The sequence below is a fragment of the Crinia signifera genome, chromosome 4, assembly GCF_055691185.1.
Source record: "Crinia signifera chromosome 4, ASM5569118v1, whole genome shotgun sequence".
NCBI classification, from domain to species: Eukaryota; Metazoa; Chordata; class Amphibia; order Anura; family Myobatrachidae; genus Crinia; species Crinia signifera.
In genome coordinates, this window is record NC_139220.1 from 250132815 (window position 1) to 250152181 (window position 19367).

General features: G+C 43.8%; 1 long non-coding RNA gene across 1 annotated transcript; it reads left to right on the forward strand.

Moving 5' to 3' along the window:
* Window positions 1-489: 489 nt before the first annotated feature.
* On the forward strand, window positions 490-15972 carry LOC146075233 (uncharacterized). The gene is made up of 3 exons (XR_014473530.1): window positions 490-698; window positions 12835-13389; window positions 15649-15972. It is a non-coding gene; the product is annotated as an uncharacterized LOC146075233 (long non-coding RNA).
* Window positions 15973-19367: the final 3395 nt, after the last annotated feature.

The window sequence follows — 19367 nt, forward strand, 5'->3', positions numbered from 1 at the left end:
AAAATCTTTGCTGTATTGCATTTCTGAGGTCCTTAGCATATGATGGCTATTATTAGCCATATGATGTCCACCGCGTCCAGGTGACCTCTATCGGACAAGTCCCTAACATGACTCTGAGACAAGTCTAAGGTGTGGGACCCCCCAGGCCAGCCCAGCAGAACCACCCCATGGCATCACATTGGTATAAAATTAAAGTGATAGTAAAGGGATATAAATGAAATTATATGTTGTAAGACTTACATAAGTAAGAGGTAATAATAAAATGTGAAGGGTGCTACATATATGCTAAACAAACTAAAGGGGTGATGGAAAATGTATGATATGATGCCATGGAACAGCCCAGCAAAAACAGCCCAAAGAGCCCTGCACCCCAAACACAGTCCCACAGACTAACACTCAGCGTATATGTATAGTAGGACTTACCCTCATAGTGCCAAGCTGAGTGTGCAGTCTTGAGTGCAGGACTCCAAGCTAGATTAAAACAATATATTAGTTTGTAGGCATCTCTATATTTGCTGGGCTTGCATGTATTTAATGTTGTTTATACATTGTGTGACAGATTAAGGATCGACAAAAATGATCTACTTTTGTGCGGAGCATCTGCAGTGGCTCACAGGTCCGGCGGATCCCGGTTGTTGCTAGGTATCGGGAGTTAAAAGAACATGCCTGCTACAAAAGCCGATGATCCTGTACTGCATGTGTGTTTTACTCCATAGTCACTCTAATGCAGGGTTAATGCAAAATGGATGTTAATAATTCTATAATAAATTGTGATAAATATCATATTATTTCTATTACTCAGATCCATAAACATCTATTTGTCCTGTTCTGCATTAGCAGCATGTATACACTTAGGGGGATATTCAATCGCCGTCGAGCATCTCCCGTCGGGCCCTATTCCCCGACAGCATTGAACAGGGTTTCCTGGCAGAACGAGCCCGACATCTCTAGCTGTCGGGCTTGTTCTGCCGAGAACAGCCGGGAAGTGATGAGCTGCCGGCTGCATCTCGTCACTTCACGGCCGCAACTCGCGGCCACGCCCCCTTCTCATCCCGCTTCAGGCGGGACATTAAATCCCGCCTGCATGTTCTCGGTTGAGCTGACCGAGAACGGGACTGGGTCACGGCAGGCGAGCAAGCTCGTCTGCCGTGACCCAAAGATTGAATACCCCCCTTAGTTTACTCTGAGTCAACATCATCAACATGTATGATGCCCTAAGCTTCAAAAGTGATACAATGGAGAGTAATAAACAACCACCCAATCAGCTCCTGCCTGTTAACAAATGACAGTATTTCCCCCAGGTCTGCATGAGTGACATTTCATTGAACAATCCCTTACTGTATTGGCCTAGGTGCTGGCTTGTACTGTACATGCATTCGTTCTCTTTGTGAGCATTTGGCGTTCAACTGCTCTAAGTAATCTGGCATAGGATCAACTCAGCATTAGGCACAGGGTGTCTTCTGTTGGCATTGCCAAAGAATACCCATGAATTGCTTTTTAATTTCTTAATCTACCCAAGAAATATTTTATTGGAGTTTTATATGACATCTAGAGTTCCTTGGGTGACTCATATGAAAAAAAAATAGCTTTATGTAAGTTCAACCAGGCAGAAATAGCAACAATCAGTCATATGGTATGAAGGCTTAGAAATATATCTTTTGGACCGGTGCTGGACAAGTTACTCAGGGAGAACTGACAATAATATGAAAATTATAAATAAATGTACACAGGTCAGATTCTGGAATAAAATGATGCTGTACAATTCAGCAACATCTAAGGCGATCGCTAGGGAATTGGGGAGGTACAAATGACACATGGCCCAAGGACTGCTATTTCACCTGCCCAAAATTATTTTGGATGATGAAAGACCCACTTAGATTTTTTTGTTCCTGTATTTTATTAACACAAGCCTCTGTGCCGCTCACATAGTTCACAAAATGTGTCTGCACTGGAGCAAAAAATATAAAAATATTGATTATTGTCAAGATCTATTGCTGTATCTTGAAGCTGTGCAGTTAGAAAGGTCCTATTATTGGTTACAGATGAATGTACTTGAAGTCCATGCTGTCATAGAGGCTGAGAGCATTCTGAACTTTGGCTGGCCTGCCAGCATATGTAACAAGTAAATTGTATTGAGTTTCTCAATCAAGAGCTTATTCTAATGTGAGGACTGGAGAATATCTCTGGCAGCAATCCTGCATATCTCCAAACTCAGAAACTACTGGAGGCTGGAGACAGATCTGTTGTGTAAAAGTTGACATGGAATACAAGGTGTTAGTCTGAATGAGAACTGACGTAAACAGGATTTTGCTCTGGGATACATGAACCGAAGGTCAGAATCTTGCCGGCATCAGTACTACAACCATTGCATTGCCACTCAGGGCTGCGCTGTATTACAATAAAGGACATTACTATTATGACTCATTTCAGAGAAACCATGGATGTTTTTTTATAGTTTTTTTTAATAATAATGATTATAATAATGATTAATAATGAGTGTGTCTGGCTAATGGAAGGCAGGTACGGGTGGCCAATCCCGAGGTCAGGATCTACAGGATCCCGGGATTTGGCCCCAAAATCGCCGGGATTGAAGTTTCCAATCTGGGGTTTCGGGATTAGACTGCACATAAGCAGTCTAATGCCAGGCAGCATCTGAGCACTCACTCAGACGCTGCCAAGGCGGTTGCTGACCTGGCGTGTGGCTCTGTGCAGCGTGACATGATGTGAGAGGTCATGCCGCACCACCGCACACATCTGCCACTCACTCCGCTGCTGCCCGCCTCAGTGCAGGAGGATTCAGTATGAAATCCCGGCGGTCGGGATCCCGGCATTCAAAATCCCGATGCTGGAATCTCGACCGCCGAAATTCCGACAAGGGGGGGACGTGGTTCGCCCCCCCTTGCTGGCTCGCTGCGCTCACCACGCAGCGGGCCTGGTGCCTCGCTACGCTCGGCATGCTTATTTATTCTCCCTCCAGGGGTGTCGTGGACACCCACAAAGGGAGAAAGTGTCTGGATTTCAGCGGTCGAGATTCCAGCATCGGGATTCTGAACACCGGGATCCCGACCGCCGGGATTTAAACTGCATCCCGTGCAGGAAGCCCTGCACCACCTGCCCCGCTCCCCGGGACCGCATCTGGCACCCCTCCCCGGCTGCACCGCTTCCCGGCAACACCATCCCCCAGCCCGACCGACATTGGAAATAATTGTGTTAATTTATTTATTTACAGTTTAGGTACTCTTTACCTAGAACGGCGCCAGCGATTGAAATCGCGGTGATCAGGGGTAAAAATCGCGGTCATCGCGGTCATCGCGGGCATCGCGGGTAAATCGGGATGGCCGCGATGCCCGCGATGACCGCGATTTTCCCATAGGAAACAATGTTAAAAAGGCTGATTGACCGCGATTTGACTGTTAAATGCCTCAATGGACCCGATTTGGCCCTAGGAATCAATGTTAAATGGGCCACAGAGCCCAAATAAGCACAATTAACCCTTAAATGTCCCCCCCAATTTTTAACGCCACCCCACGATCCACGCGAACCCGAAGCGTGGCGAGCGCAGCGAGCCCGCGAGGGGCGGCGGTACGCGTCCTCCGACCTTTTCATGCCCTACTATCCACTAGGGCGTGGTGTGAGAATATAATAGTGTGGCGAGCGCAGCGAGCCACCGAGCCCGAAGCGTGGCGAGCGCAGCGAGCCCCGCGAGGGGACGCGGATACCTTCACAGGTAGACGCGTCCCCTCGCGGGCTTCACAGGTGTCCGCCTCGCCACGGACACCTGTGAAGCCCGCGAGGGGACGCGCATAACTGTGAAGGTATCCGCGTCCCCTCGCGGGGCTCGCTGCGCTCGCCACGCTTCGGGCTCGGTGGCTCGCTGCGCTCGCCACACTATTATATTCTCACACCACGCCCTAGTGGATAGTATGGCATGAAAAGGTCGGAGGACGCGTACCGCCGCCCCTCGCGGGCTCGCTGCGCTCGCCACGCTTCGGGTTGGCATGGATCGTGGGGTGGCGTTAAAAATTGGGGGGGACATTTAAGGGTTAATGGGCTCTGTGGCCCATTTAACATTGATTCCTATGGCCAAATCGGGTGGATTGAGCCATTTAACAGTAAAATCGGGTCCATCGCGCCTTTTAACATTGATTCCTATGGGAAATCGGGAGCATCGCGTCGCGGGCATCGCGGGTACATTTATGTCCGGCCGCGACGCGACCGACACGATTTCCATGTTTAACATTGGTTTCAATGGGAAATCGCGGGCATCGCGTCGGTCGCGTCGCGGCCATACATAAATGTACCCGCGACGGGCGCCGTTCTAGGTAAAGAGTACCACAGTTTCTTACATAGAACAGCATATTCCGCTTTACAATTGAAAAAACAAACTGGGTAGAAACAAACCGACATAGAGATATGAGGGCCCTGCTTACAAGCTTACAATCTATATGGATAATAGGAGGGATTCATAAGGATAGGATTCCCTAGCATGGCAGTCCCACCAGATTACAAGGCAGTCCTGATGGGTTGCAATTAGATATGCAGGGCCGGTGCTAGGGTGTCCGGCGCCCTCCAGCAAACGCTATATTTGCGCCCCCCCGCATATTTAATAAAAGGACAGAACACACAACTAAAGGATGTGGTATCATAAAGAAGGGGCATAATTGGTGGTACAATAGTACCAACAATTCAATTACACCATTACGTATCACAAAGATGGGGTAGATGGGCATATGCTGGGAAGAGAGGGGAACAGATGTGGGGAGAGAGGGGGGGGGGGGGATAAATGCTGGGGAGTCAGCGGGGAGTGGAGATGCTGTGAAGAGTGAGGGTGGTACATATGTGGGGAGAGGGGGCAGATGGAGGGGAGACGGAGACAGGTTTGGGGAAATGGGGGACAGATAATGGGCAAGGAGAGGGGGGATGGATGATAGTCAGGGAGAGGAGGGGGATAGATACTGGGCAGTGAGAAGAGGGAATAGATACTGAGCAGGGAGAGGGGGGAAGGTACTGGCCAGGGAGATGATGGGATAGATACTGGGCAGGAGGGAGGGGCATATACTGGGCAGGGAGATGAGGGGAAAGGTATTGGGCAGGGGGGGGGGCAGATAATGGGCAGAGAGAGGGGCAGGTATTGGGCAGGGAGATGAGGGGATATATACTGGACAGGAGAGGTGGCAGGTAATGGGCAGGGAAAGGGGGGCAGGTACTGGGTAGGGAGAGATGGGGATAGATACTGCCAGAAGGGGGGGACTCAGATGCTAGACAGTAGAGGGGGGCAGGTACTGGCAGGGGGATGAGGAGATAGATAATTCCAGGAGGGGGGATATATGCTGGTAAGCACTGGGCAGGGAGATGAAGGGATAGGTACTGGGCGGGGGGGGGGTTGTAATGGACAGGGAGAGGGGGTAGGGAGATAAGTGGATAGATACAGGGCAGGGAGAGGGTGGTACAGATGATGAGCTGAGAGAGAGAGAGAGAGATAGATAGATAGATAGATAGATAGATAGATAGATAGATAGATAGATAGAGAAGCTGCAAAGAGGCAGGAGGTGAAGAGACAGAGGTGGCTAGGTGCATACTCACAGACTCAAAGGGTGCCATGCTGTCAGTCAGATCCTCGATGTTCCAGGGGTCAGGGGAGCATGTGATGATAGGCTCCTCCAATCAGGGCTCTACTAATCAGCATGTGCCGAGCTCCTCCAATCACAGCTCGGCACATGCTGTCCTGACACTGATGCAGAGTTCAGGGGGGAGGGGCTCAGCAGCGCAGTGTGTGGAAGGTGAGGGGACCTCCCCTGCTGCTGCTCTCTGATGTAAGCCCTCCGTCCTGAGTCACTCCTGTCCCTACTGCTGCTGTCATCTCTCCCTCTCCTCTGCTGCCAGCGCTGCTGCCTGTCACACACCGTGACAGGCGCAGCACCAGCACCACATACCCCTGCGCACAGTTGCAGAGTCGCAGAGCAGGGACAGCGCCGCCTACACAGCCTGGGGCCTCCCTGCTTTGCAGGCTGAGCGGGTAGCGCCGGCCCTGTAGATAGGAATGCTACTGGATGCTATGTGGGGGTTCTGGATAAGCTTGCCTTAAGAGGTGAGTTTTCAGGGAATGCTTGAAAGTTTGGAGGCTAGAGGAGAGTCTTAGTGTGCGTGGAAGGGCATTCCATAGGGTGGGTGCTGCCCGACAAAAAACCTGCAAGTGTAAATGGGAGCGAGTAATGAGTGTGGATGAGAGACACAGATCTTGTGCAGAGCTGAGAGGTCGGGTGGGTATATATTTTGAGATAAGCAAAGAGATATAAGTCGGTGTAGTCAGAGTAATGGCTTTGTATGTAAGTAGAAGTATTTTATATTGAATGCGGTAATATACAGGCAACCAGTGGAAGGACTGACAGAGTGGATCAGCAGATGTTGTACGTCTAGCAAGGAAGATCAGCCTCGTAGCTGCATTCAAATGGATTGTAGTGGGGAGAGTCTTTTCTTAGGATGACCGGTAAGGAGGCCATTGCAATAATCAATGCGTGATATAATGAGTGCATGGATTAGAGTTTTTTGCAGTGTCTTGTGTAAGGTATGGAGGGTTTTTGGATATGTTTTTTAGATGCATGTGACTTTTTATTTATCTCAAAGGTACATGCTTAGTTCTAATTTTATCTGTCAAGTGTCATTAAATATATGCTGTATTTTAGTTGTTATCATTTTATATATTAATTGTAAATTATTAAATGTATTAAATGTGTATCATCTTGTTCAGATTAATCAATCCAATAGGCAAAACTCTCTTTCATTCTCTGCCTGGCGCAGTTTATCCCTATTACAGACAGAAACTCATGCCCAATTACTCTGAATGTTTGGGCTTCTCAGAATCCTTGGGGGTTTGCTAATATTGACAAGAAGCCATTCTGTTTTCATGTCAGTTTGCTACTTTATTTTAATTGCTGCCATTAAATTTGTTACCTGAACGAGGATTGTGCGCGGCTATCTTTTTTTATGTATCAGTTGCTTCATCTTCTCGTGCTATTATCTGCATCTGTAATACCGCTTGTGATGGTTTCAGTTCTATAGAATTTAGATCAGCCATTGATATTTTGAAATTATTAATAAATAATGAGAAGGTATTTGTGCATTTTTCATGAACAGCTTGCTCCTTGAGATTTGTCATTATTACTTACATCATGTGATTTGTTCCAATTCTACTTGCTAAGTCATAATTAATGACTATTTATTTATTATTCACATATAAATAAAATAACCCTGTATACTATATATATATATATATATATATATATATATATATATATATATATATATATATATATACTGTATATATATTTCTATTTCACATGGTATGTTGCTATGGGCAGCCAATCAGATCCTGTCTATTATCTTCTAGAAGGTGATAAATAAATAAAAAGTAGATTCTGAATGGTTGCCCATAGCAACATCCCATGTAAAATACAAATCCCGTCTTGGTAAAATTTCCCCCATATTGTCTTACAGATTGAACATTTCTTGGAGAGAAACATTGATACTGCACAACTTTTTTTTGTATGTGGATGTTGTAATAGGGACAGTGGATTGTGGAACATTTTTCACTCTGTCATCTGCTTTTTTTTTTTAATCTTGAACTTTTTATTGAGTTTTTCCATATAAAAGACATACTTATATTACATTAATCACAAACAATAATAATAAAAAAAAAATAAAAAAAAAAAACATAAAAGAAGAAACAATAACATATACATTTGAGTTACAAAATCAAGATAGAGTGTTTTCACTGTAATATCCCTTTAGTTGTTCGTTAGCTGCCGCGCTTGTTACTTATCCATTTAACATTATATTGCTATTGCTATCTGCCCGACGGAGTGGTTCTCCTCGGGTACACAGGAGACAGGGTTGCCACATAGTGTTTTACTTATTAGCTGTAGTGTTTACAGGGTCGTTTACCGTAGAAAAGTGGGAAGTAGCTTATATTCTCTACATGCTTGAGTCATATGTTGAGAGTCGGTCATTGGTTTCTACATTTGTTGTTGGTATTGCTTGTTGTCAGTCGCACATAACTGACAGGAAGCAAGAAAGAGGGGCATTTTTCGTATGCCATACGAGTTTCTAAATTGTTATACCTTATTTTACTTCAGTGCCCATCTACTCGTGTGACCTTGGTGCCCGGGGTTTCCTATATTACCCTACTTGTTGAATAATTAATAGCGTGACTATCCTTACTTTGACTCTTTTAATTTTAAATCATGCAATCTTTTCAATGTGTTTACTTGTCATATCCTAATATTTTATAATAAAGGTGCTTATATCATTCTATTAAAGTGCGTCTAGTTTCTTGTGTTTTTTTATTTATATATATTTTTTTTTTCCTTTTATCTATTTATTTTTTATATTTATTTATTTATTTATTTATTTTTTTTATCTTTTTTTTATTCCTTGTAATGTATGGAATTAATCCATCCGTGCCAAATCTGGTTACATTTAACTAAAGTGTTGTTCCTTAAATATATATACTTTTCTTGCTTAATAGTGAAGTTAACCAATGACTTCTAGCTGTTATATTCTGGGGGGTTCTTGGACATCCAGTTTCTTCCCACAATCACTTTTGCTATTGCACATAAGTTAAGAATATACGTTTTTTCATAGCCCATTATTCTTTCGTCTACCATCCCCAATAAACAACATCTTGGGGTTAGGAGTTTCTTGGTAATCCCTGTATTCGCTATAGTGACTTTCACTTTTCCCCAAAATTCTGCGACTCTATGACAGTTCCATATTAGATGGAAAAATGTCCCGGTGGGATCTTCGCATTTTGGACATTTTGTTAGGGAGTGCCCTGAAAATTTCGCTAAGGTTGTAGCTGAGAGGTAAGATCTATGTAAAATATATAGTTGTGTCAGTTGAACACGCAGTGAGTTGGTGGTGCTAGGTATTGCGGATTTAGCCCTTTCCCATTCCTCACTATTTATATCCCCAAGGTCGTCTTCCCATTTCCCTTTTAATTCCCTTAACTCATCCTTATGTATATTTTTACCTAATATTTTATATATTCTTGATACTAACTTTGATTTATTGCCTGTTTTTAGTATTAATTTTAATGGAGTTTCTCCAAATACCAAAGTTTTATTTTCATTTTTGGCCTGTATCGCACTTCTCAATTGAAGATAGCGAAAGAAGAAAGTCTGAGGTAGTTCAAATTCCTCTTTCAGCTGTGTGAATGGTTTGATTCCTGCAGAATCAAATATTTGACTAAGTTTAGTCACAGCGTGGGGGTACCATGCAGTTTTAATTTGCAGGGTCTCAGATTCACTAGTTGTAAGATAATCTTCCAAAAAGTAATCAGTGTCTATAAATTTAACTTCTAATAATTTATTAGATTCTTGCCATATTGTAATGGCTTGAGTTATCAAGGGGGGATCTGTCTTAGTCTTTTTTCCCTGTAGGATTCTCTGTGTTGGGCAGGTCTCTGGGGTCGAAAATGATATTAAGGTATTCACTGTTTCTCTGCATTGGTCCTCCTGACAAAGCCATGGCCTTAGATGAGACAACTGAGCTGCCATATAGTATCTCCTAAGATCTGGTAGACCCAGCCCACCGTCTTCTTTCTCCCTCATCAAATTACTCAGTTTAATTTTGGGGCGGGCGTTTTTCCACACAAATGAGGCCAGAATACTGTTCAATTGTCATCTGCTTTTTAATAAAAATTGTGAACACTGTCCCAGCCTCTTTATATAGAGCTCAATGAACTTTCAGAGAGTCTTTAATGTAAAAAAAAGTAATAGAAAATTTATATTTACACCTGTGTGGATGATCTAAACTTGTTTGTTTTTAAAATATTTGATGTTGTACATAGACAGTATGTATATTATCATATCCTCCCATGGCCGGACTTCACATATAACCAGACAGTATAGGTGTAAGGCAGAGCAACACCATCTCACATAAGGACAGTATACCCATCTGTATAGAGTATCTGTCAACCAATAGAGACGCGTAGCTCCGCCCACCGCCACTATACATGGTTACCATGGGTAACTTGGCCTAGGGGAAAAAAGGAAAAGTGAGCAGCATTAAAAACAATAATAAACATACAGAAACATCAAAAACATACTATAGGTAGGAGAAAAATACATCCAATATAAGCAACATCATATCAGGTTATACAGTATGACATAAACCTTCTCATTGCGGTCACATCATCATATCAAACTATTCAAATTGATCTTCTCGTTGAGGCCACCAGGTTGGATGGTCCCCAAGCGGAAGATCCACTTGGACTCCAGGATGAGTAACTGCTTAGATCTATTGCCACCGCGCATCAACTCGCAATCTATGCACAATATTTATTATCTGGTTGCTAGGACTCCTTGTGAGGCGGACCTATGTATGCGCGCCGCTGCCTGTGAGATCATCTGCTGGCGCTTCCGGGTCTGTGGAGTGCAAACAGGGTGTTGCTTAGCAACGCCTTGTCCTGAGACGGAAGTGCACGCTGGTGACTTCCAGTAGCGGCAGACGCAGCTGGGACGCCCGGGGAGCATGGCAACTGTAGGTAAGGTATAAAGGGGGTCACTGTGGGGTGTTATGGTTGCTGTAGAAAGGGTCTGAAGAAGGGGTTTGTCCCCCGAAACATTACCCGCTGTTTGTATTTTCAATATTCTTATGCTGAAAAGTCTCTAAGTGCCGTTATTGTCCTATACTCTAGGACTTTGGACGCTGTATATTTTTTATGGCAACAGAGTATATCGTTATTTATAAGTGGAGTGCCGGCAGGATTGGATCACTACAATTGTGTGGGGGGAGGATTGCCCTTCACACCGCATATATTATATCATATCCATGTATATGGACTTATTCTTTTGGCATTTTTTCTTCTGAACCCTGAGAGTGTCTCATTTAAACCTTTACCATCTAAACGTGTACCTGGAATATTCAGGATGGAAAATCCTACAACTGCAGGTCTTTACAGTACCAGCTTGTGAGACCTTTTCATTTACACCTGCAGAAATTCAAAACATACTGTTTGAGGAGAGTGATCCATCACAAGACTCTGGCCTCTCTATGGATGAGGTATATCATCAATTATTTCAACTGTGACGCAGTGAGATTGACTTTTTACTACATGGCACGTCCCTATCGGACTATTTCCGTGCTAAAAGGATTCCAAGGGGTTTCAGGGTTCATAATACCCCAACTATCGGGAGACACAACCCTGAGTTTGTTAGAAAGTGGATAGGAATTCTTAATCGATGTGCTCTTGACCTAATGATTCTTGTCGTTGAGGAGGCGGGGCATGCATTACAAACCACCCACACCAAGATTAGTACCTTTGTCAATGAGAACAATATTCAGCTGAATGATGCTTCTAACACGCATTGGCTTGAGAAGCTTGAGCAACAATGCAAAATACAGTATACAAGGATGATCTTGTTAAATTCAAAAGGAACAAACGAAGGACAGTTGATTTGTTGTTGGAGCTGTTTCAAAGGATATCCTCTATTCCAAAATTCTATTCTAATTCACAAAGCTGTCTAATACTGCAGGTAATTGCGCGGGTTGGCTGGTGATCCTGGCGGCTGAGATCATTTGGGACTTGGTTAATGCTTTTTTCAAAGCAAGAGGATGGAAACTGTTAGACCTTAAGGTGGTATTTCTGTTGGTGGATTTGACAAATAATTCGGTTTGAATGGTGTTATCTTTAATCTTGACACATACATCTAGGAAATTGATTTCACTTTTTTGAATTTTGATATGATAATTTAATGGGTGATGGTCTGTTATTAATTTTTTCAATCAGTTCCATTAGGTCCTCCTCTCCTCCTAACCATACCATAAACAGGTCGTCGATGTATCTACTGAACGTTAAGATCTTACTTGCTGTGGCTTTTCAGTTAAAAAACATGTATTGTTTTTGTTGGAACATGTAAACTTTGCACAGCATTGACCCCAAAATTTCCAAAAGTACCCATTTTTTATACGGTTCCAAAAGTCCACAAGTCCCTTCAAAACCCCCCAGACATATACCTTTTATAAATTTGCATCTAATATTTATTCACTAGTTTAATATTGATATATATATGTTTTCACTTGTGGTTAATGTAAACGCTCCTTCTTTACAGTGGCCGGTTCTTCCCGGATGCCAATTGTATATTGGTCCAGTGGGTGTGGTGAAACATTCTGAACAAGGTTATCTTCATCTTCGTCTTCAGCTCCGGTCTAGTCTGTCTGGTAAATCATCTGGAACCAGAATATCTTCATATTAATCTTCAATTCCGGTCCAATCAGTCCTATAGTCTTTTGTTCATCTTCTGACATCTTTCTTCGAACTCGGAACACCATATACTGTACTTCAGCCAACAAGCCCTAACCAAGGGCTACGACCTGCACACTGAGGCAGGTCGGTTCTTGGTGAAGTGTGTAAGACTCTGCACCTCAGGGTGGGATTCATCCCTGTACATCATTCTCGGTCTATGTGGAAGAAATATATCAAGCCAGCATAGCTACAAGTCTCTCTCAGCAGCTCTCTTGACCCCACACTCGGATTCACAAAACCAGATCCTAGCAGTGTGTACTCATTTCTTCAACTGATATTTCCATTTAAAATAATAATAAACAGAAATGTACTATTACTTAAGATTGATTGAAAGTATGATTCTGAGTGGGGCTCAAACACTATATGCCACACCATGTTCCCCCTCCTTCCACATGATTGTGCCACTTTAATTTCACATATTTTGCTATTTATTGATTGCTAATATCACATCTTCCCATATGATATATCATAAAGTTAAAGCATTTAAGATTTTTCTTTCCTTAAGATGGCATTACCATTCTTACCTTTAGGGTGCAGTCCAGCTGGAGAGGGATTCCGGTGGTCTGGAGCTGTTTGTGGTGCCCATCACAACTATTTTGTTTTGCACAAGTGCTGCAGGGTCCAACTCAAAGTTAAGTAATAGCATCCATCAGGGTTATTGCTGGATATTGTCTCAACACAACTCTACATTATTATCTAAGCTCATTGATACCCTCAATCTTCCTTTTTTTACCTCCACTCCATGAAAGAAAACTGACCTTAGTCACCAATGACAACCTCTCTACTAAATGAAAAGGTCATTTCTCTGTTCTTCATGACCGCGCAGTCTATGAATGTCATGCGTCCACTTTTTTTAAAATGTTTTCTTCATTTATTTGGTCCTCACAATATTCTCATCAACCCACATTCTCTTTCCCCATTGGGATGCTCAACAGTCAGTCTTAGGCCCCATACTCAATTCACTCTGTATGTCATCACTTGCTAAACAAATCATCTTTTTAGGCCTTCAGTACCATCTTTCTGCAGATGACACCCAAATCCCTTGTAACGTGAATTTGCAGGAGGGACTCAAGCTGAAGAAACAAGTAAGTATGATTCCTCCTCATAGAGGAGCAGACCCAATGCTAAATACTATTCATTTTGGTTGGCAAAATTGCAGACTATTTGTGGCAACCTAAAATGTTGCTGCAAAATTCATTCTCCATTACATTCCCCCTAAGAACATTACAATAATGCCACTACATCCTGACTTAATTGCATGATGTCATTCCTGCCACTGGCACATCATCGTAGGGCAATGAGGCATTGACTGGAGATCACATGGGATCAGAAGCATCAAACATTGCAGGTTATATTGCCGGGTTTATATTGTTTTGCTCTTTCATGCTTATTTGACTGCTTTTACTGTTCTTGGATTATTTGATTATTCTGCAGTTCGATTGTATTTTGAAACAGTGCTTGTATCAGCAACTAGTAAGCCCGCTCGAAGCAAAAGATTCGAAAGCTAGTCTGTTACCTTGTGCCTCTGTGTTTGTGCATGAGTGAGAGAGAGATATAGTTTCACTCACTGCCAACAGAGCAGTGTTTTGGAGACACATGGACACTAGACATATATAGATGATGTGCCCCCAACATTCTGCCTATAGGCCTGTCTATTGTGTATGCCCCAACCTTTTTGTTAGTTTATTCTTTTACTTGTCTGTATGTACATACTGTATGCTTTTGTCACCTATAAGCTACTGTATATCCATTCAGTGCGCACATGTTGTGGAATATGCAACTTGCTTTTGGTTGCAGCAGCATCATTCTGTCTGTAACCTTGAGCTACCTGCATATGCATGTCAGTCCCCTGGAAATGTACAGGAGAGCACACTTTATTAGGAAAGGCACTTCTGTTGGTCCTATAAGCAGGGGTGAATTTAGGGGTCAGGCCGCCCCTAGGCATAACATGTTTGGCTGCCCAAAACTTATACTTCAGTTAAGCAGCAACCACCACAGCACAGAATACACCTTAATTTTTTGTTTCTGGAGTGGACTAGATGGACCCCGGCCAGAGGGAGGGGAGGAACAACACACACTGGTCTCAGCACTGGGCTCGCTGCTCGGTAGCACGGCTCAGTTGACACCGCCTCTATACACAGCAGCCAATAGGCTGTGTGTATTCCAATGGGCGCCGGGTGGCAGTGGCACAGCTCAACCTGAGCCATTGAGACGAGCTTGGGAGCCTAAGGGATGTGGGTCCGACAGTCATTCATGTGCATGGCCCAGCAGACAGCAGCGAGTGACAAGCTGCACCACTGCCATCTTGAATCATGTCAATGGTGGCGCCGCCGGTAACTTGCCGTTGCCTGCTCGGCCATGCTGCTGCCTTTGCCTGCTCGGCCATCCCATGCTGCTGCTAGCCTGGTCAGGAGGTGAGTCACTCTGTGACTAACAGTCAGCCTGGCTGCGGCCAGTGATATGTGCCGCCTCTAGGCCTGTGCCTCACAGGCCTAGTGGTAAATCCGGCTTTGTCTATTGCGGTATGCCAGTGGATTTTGAATGGTCCTGATTCAGATCCATTCACTTGGCTGTGAATTCGCAGGCCGAGCGATTATTGAATGATCGCGAATGTGCACAGTATGCAGTGCGCATGCTTGAGAAATCCGTGCAATAATCATTGTTGGCAAGGTAATTGTAGGTGGCACCCAAGCGTTTTCTGGGCAGGTGAGCCCAGCCGTGGGAGGGAGGGCTGTCACAGCTGCCCACAGTGATCGCAGTGCCCAGTAAGTCTAGGCTTACTCCCCTATGTGCACTGCTGTAAATGTACAGCCACGCAGAGCGGTGGAAGAAGGAGGGGCTGTGGCGGGGTGGTGTTTACCTGATTGCTAAGCTCCGAACATTTGCAGCCCAATGATTAGGTCTGAATCGGACCCTATATACCAAATATAAAAGATTTCATCGTATTTAGAGACAACTGCTTTATGCATCACACAGCTTATATATGGAAAACAGGTTTCAATAATACTTAAACATATAATTGATTTTCTCTTTGCATTTCAATGAGAGGCCTCTGACTACAGCCCATGGCAATTATTTTTAGAATCGCTTTGGCTGCTTTGACCTGGCCAGTGTTAATATGTTGTACAGTAAGTGAGACTATGCCACCTAGTGGCGGAGAAAATGTTCCTGGTGAATATTAACACTGCTGGTTTTCCTAGAATTAATCATATGAAAATCAGTGTTTTACATTTTAATTAACTGTTTTATAAATAGTTTAGATTAAAATACCCTTATTGTCAGATATTCTGGCATACTGTATTATTGAAATGTATTTTAATTTCTGCAATTTTTTTCCTTTTCAGGAAAATCTGCCGGAAACCATAGAATAGAGAATATGTAAGTACACTAGACAAGATAGCAACATATGTACTGTTCTATTGTCTGGTAGATACAGTAGGAATGAAGAATCCATATTCTGGCATTGCTTATTAAACACTTATACAGCCTCTTTATTTCTGACTGAGTATCCCTATCTATGCTAGTCATACTTGCCTACTTTTGAAAAGTAGTTTCAGGGAGATCATAGTTGGTAATAGAATTTTGCACAGCGTGGGGGCATGTCATGCTCCACCCAAAGGGCGTGTATAGTTCCATATATAGAGATTGTGAAAAGAGATTGTGAATGTGGGTGTGTACTGCATGAAACTTGGGTGTGTACCAATGGCGGCTCCTACCTTCTTGGGGGAGGGGGGCTGCCTCTGGCCGCAGTGGGGGTACCGTGTTGCAGGCACCCCCCTCCCCCTGCCGCCGCCGCTCTCCTCCCGGTCCCCGGCGCTTGTCCTATGATGACAGGTGCCAGGACTGGCGCATGTGCAGTACAAACATATGTACTGCACATGCGGCAAGCTTCTATGAGCTGCTTTGGCAACAGCCCATAAAAGGAATCTTCATCCCGGCGCCTGTACAATATAAATGACAGGCACCAGGACGAGCGCGTGCATAGTACCGTCATAGGTACTGCGCATGCCCAATTGGCGTTTTTGCACTGGAGCCCACAGCACGGCATCCCGGAGGGAGGGAACACCTCCAATAGGAAGTCACTGGCAGTCAAAGTGAAGCCAGTGCAATCTCACTGTCTGCATCTGGTTTCACTACAGTGGCGGATTTTACCTGGGGGGGGGGGGGGGGGGGGCTGCAGCCCCGCAGCCCATAAGCAAAAAACTACATCTGAGAGGAATCGGTACTTGTGAGTTATCTGGGCGTCCGATTTGGGTACTTACGATTTGCATGCGATTTGCATGCGATATCGCATACGATATCGCATGCGATATCGCATGCGATTTACGATTTGCATGCGATTTAGCATGCGATTTGCATAAGATTTGCTATTCATTTCATTACCCCACTATCCCCAAAGTGTGTCTATCAACGTGAACCCGAAGCGTGGCGAGCGCAGCGAGCCCGCGAGGGGCGGCGGTACGCGTCCTCCGACCTTTTCATGCCCTACTATCCACTAGGGCGTGGAGTGAGAATAGAATAGTGTGGCGAGCGCAGCGAGCCACCGAGCCCGAAGCGTGGCGAGCGCAGCGAGCCCCGCGAGGGGACGCGGACACCTGTGAAGCCCGCAAGGGCACGCGGATACCTGTGAAGGTGTCCGCGTCCCCTCGCCACGCTTCGGGCTCGGTGGCTCGCTGCGCTCGCCACACTATTCTATTCTCACTCCACGCCCTAGTGGATAGTAGGGCATGAAAAGGTCGGAGGACACGTACCGCCGCCCCTCGCGGGCTCGCTGCGCTCGCCACGCTTCGGGTTCACGTTGATAGACACACTTTGGGGATAGTGGGGTAATGAAATTAATAGCAAATCTTATTCAAATCGCATGCTAAATCGCAAATCGCATGCGATATCGCATGCAAATCGCAAATCGCATGCGATATCGCATGCGATATCGTATGCGATCTAGTACCAAAATCGGACGCCCAGATAACTCACAAGTACCGAGGAATCTTTTGAGATGACTTGTATCCAAATGTACATGAGCCCCAAAGCAGTTAGTAAGAGTTACTATACTTGGTAAAGTGACTAGGAAATGGTGCTGATGATTCAATGTAAATGTATCTTTCTCTCATGCCTTTTTTCCCCAAAAATGTAACAGTGTAATGTGGGCTAGGTGACATGAGGGAGATTGCTAGACTAATGAGGGAGAGAGGGAGATTGCTGCTATTTCAGGGAGTCTCCTGCAGTAAGCAGCTATTATGCTAGTATACATGTGGTATACTGTACATCACTGTTGTTTCCAAGTACATGTGCTATCAGTGATGGATTTTACCTATGGACTGCACCCCACATGATACTGCACTGCCTTCTGTGTCCTATATTGGCAGCCCTCCTGTCAAATGTAAGTATGATCCGCCGCTGGTGTTCATCTATAACAACAAATCAGATATTAGCTTTGATTAACAGATAGTTATGGAATGCAAAGCATATTGCCCCATAACCCTGCCCTTCCAATGCCCAAACCAGGTCACTACCTGCCGGTTTTGATTGCCAAATCACTGGACAATATCATAATATTAACCCAGCAATAACCTGGGTCAAAACAGCAGTGTGAAATGTGTATAAATGTGGGCAAAATGACCTAATTGAATGACCAGATGGGTACATGCTTGACTGAATAGATTACATGGATAGCACATTTTGATTGTGTTAACAACTTCATAATAAGGAAATAATCCTATTTCGATGTTGCTTGCAGTTTGATATACAGTATGTACTTTTCACCAATTCTAAATTTTAAATATTTCTTCCATGCGCATTTGGCAGAATGATAATCATAGTAATGTGTACATATTTTTTTTTTTATTTTTTTTTTTTTTTACTATTGAACTTCTTGTTGCCTGAAAACATAGCATCTTATATCTGAAGTTTCTGAAGGGTACAAAATGGTTATTATTTTTATCAGTTAAGCTGTTGCAGTTTTCAGTTATACCTGGCAGGAATCAGACTACTGCTGCTAAGCTCCAAACACTTCACATAATTACAAATAAAGCACAGTGGTGGCACTCCGAACACATAAACCACACAAGTGCTGAAGGTGTAAGACTGAAACAACTAGAATCCACAGTTTATAATTCCAGATATGAAAATATCACATTTGATGTTCCTCACGTATTTTTATCCCTCTCGAAAACCTCTGACTGGCAGAAAATAAGAGTATTGTCCGCAGTGACAAAGGGAGCACGTTCCTTTCACTAGCAATCTTTGTACTGAAAGCCTGTATATTATGTTCCAATGTGGTACTGCTAGATATTGACATCAAAAGGCTTTTATGCATGTTTACAAATAAATGTTCCAGAATGACAATATTTGGTGGGCACCCAAGTGAGGGGAAGAGTTACAATGAAATTTCATTACAGGGTAACAAATATGGAACTTGGAGCGAACATTTTGATCATTTCAAATTCATTTAATTTTTTATTAGAATTTATTGTCAGTTGCAAATTTTTATGTTCCTACAAAAAAAATTCTACAGCCTTCTAAAGCAAATTAAAAAAAGAAATAGCATTCGCTTAGTGCTTGAAGCATTGAAAATACATCATGTGCTATAAAAAAAAAAAAAACCTCAAGACCAAAAATAGACACAAATGTATTTCTGTGCCCATAAAGTTTGACTGAAATTGATGGGGTCATTTTGGACACACTCATTTAACTAGCTGGCATACTGTATGGATACTGTGGGGGATAGACATCAAATCATGGAAAGAGATAAAGTAATAAACCAATCAGCATCAATTTTCTAACACAACGTGTAAAATACCAGAAGTTCACTGGTTGATGCTTTATCGCTCTCCAAGATTTGATAAATCTCCCCCTATATGTTTGATTGTCTGGTCCTATATAGATAGGGCCAAATCTACCAAATCTACCTGCATTACTCTGCAAATAGCATGGGAATGCCCATGAAAGGCTGGGCGTTCCCATGGGTGTGACCCGTGCACGCCACCTCACGCCACCCCCCCCCCCACACACACACTGCTCCATGCAAAGATGCCAGTGACTATACAAGTTGCGCATCCATTTG